General features: G+C 46.9%; 1 protein-coding gene across 1 annotated transcript in view; it reads right to left on the bottom strand.

The window, feature by feature from the left end:
• Positions 1-1,945, bottom strand: part of si:ch211-239f4.1 (EVI5-like protein) — a 36,749-nt gene extending 34,804 nt beyond the window's left edge. Inside the window, exon 1 of the mRNA XM_035661034.1 lies at positions 1,592-1,945. The gene's annotated coding sequence lies outside the window, so the exon portion shown is untranslated. The remainder of the gene's footprint in view (positions 1-1,591) is intronic.

Raw genomic sequence — 1,945 nt, forward strand, 5'->3', positions numbered from 1 at the left:
ACACACACACACACACGAGTGCAACTCAGACACTGTTTATCCTGATGACACTGTCCCAAGCCTATTAGCTTACCACTCTCTCACACACAGAGGAATAATGTGGCGGCGGCAGCAGTGAGTGCAGAGGAAAAGGTTAGCCGGGATAAGCTGGGGTGTGCTCGGGCGTCACAGATGTAGTGTGCAATGATGTGCGTGTGTGCGTGTGTGCAAGTGATCGTGGGATCAGATAAAGAAGAAGTTTCGTTGAGGCAGCAGTACTTTAAAACAAGGTCACCAGGATGTGAGAATCAGATACCTGTTTCCTTGACGGTGAGATGTGTGAGATGCCTTTTCACAGCTAAAAAGCCTGAAAGTAATCTCATTACATCTCGTATGATGATATGATGAACCCATTACTCAGTGGTACATGTCCTTAGTCATGGGGCGTTTAAGCCGTAATTATAATCAACAGAGAGAGATAATTAATTCCATCAATAGCCCCCACCCCTCCTAAAAAAAGATAGGGAGCTCTTCCATTTTGTGGCTAGTCAGTGTTATCTTTATTGCTTCAACATCATATACAACAAAAACTATGTCAGTTTCCTACTTTTTATTCCACTTGGGAGGTAAAAATGACATGTGCCTGGCCTAGATTTAATACAGAGTCATTTACCTCCTTGTTTTTTAGTCCTCAGTGTTAAGGGCAGTGCAGGTTTTCTGTCTTACGAGCCAATTTGAGCACATTTAAAAAGGATTCACCTGTAAATCCCTCACTGAATAGAAGGATAAACAGCTGTATGAAGGCCCAAAACAACACTGGAAACCACTGATTGAAATGACTCCTGAACGGACAGCTGGGGAGCTCTGTTGTCTCTGCTAAAGTACACCAAGGACAGATCAACAAACATCTCATAGAGACACACACACAGGTGAGCACACATCAACCCACTGTTGTTCCAGAAAGAAAAGAGCTCTTCATCAACGATACCAAGTGACTCCTACAGTGCTTTCTCCCTGCAGTTTCATACTTGAAGAGCTTGTAATCCTATGGAGCGTGTTGTTGGGACATGACAGCTCATTATCCCGGCCTACAGATGCTGCTTGAGGATGCCTGAACAGGCCTACGTGCTCTGCAGTCGACTCATGGCTCGGCTCGGATCAACATCTGTGGCCAAAATGACACATCATCCCCTTCTTTTGCGGCACCGAAATGTCGCGAATTCCCACCACAACGCGATTGTGTAACGACGTTAAGAAATGAGGACGGGACAGCGGAGAGGAAAGACAATACGGACACTGAGCAACACGCTATGCCTTAGCTATAAAATAAAATATGGTTTATAGGCTAATGAATGGGCCGTGTCTCCGCTGGCATGCTGTACAGCGGAATTTTACACTGAGATAAATGGAGCAGACGGATGAAGCTGCTGTTGACGGCGCTTCAATAACCAATGACCAGCCAGTGTTTGGCTATGAGGGCCCTATGTTGCTATGTTAGTTGAATGCATAGAAACTAATAAGCCACTGGGCCCGTGCTCCACGCGATAACATTGATATTCAAATTTTAAAAATAAACACCTCAAATACACAAATAAACCCCCGAAATGCTTACCTGGACTCCTTTTCCATAATCAGCGCTGTGCGTCTGTCGTCGCTCCCGCAACCAACTGCGTCCTAAATGTCAAACGTACGTTATCAGCTAATTAAAACCTTAATAGACCACCGAGGACAAACACACAGAGACCGTCCAACGCAGTGCCATCCTCCTGCCGCCGTTCAACCGGGAGGCAGCGGTCGCTGGCTCACAGCTGGTCGCGAGCCTCTGCACGCCACGGAGAGGCTCGTGTGTGTGGACTGAATTTACCGACGAGTCTTTCCGTACAGGTCCTCTAAAGCAACCGTGACAGCCGTGCGACGGAGCCGACGGTTCAACGGGGGATGTGGTAGAAACGGCAGCATCAATCAG

The sequence above is a fragment of the Morone saxatilis genome, unplaced genomic scaffold, assembly GCF_004916995.1.
Source record: "Morone saxatilis isolate NCDOM2014 unplaced genomic scaffold, NCSU_SB_2.0 Contig17, whole genome shotgun sequence".
NCBI lineage: Eukaryota > Metazoa > Chordata > Actinopteri > Moronidae > Morone > Morone saxatilis.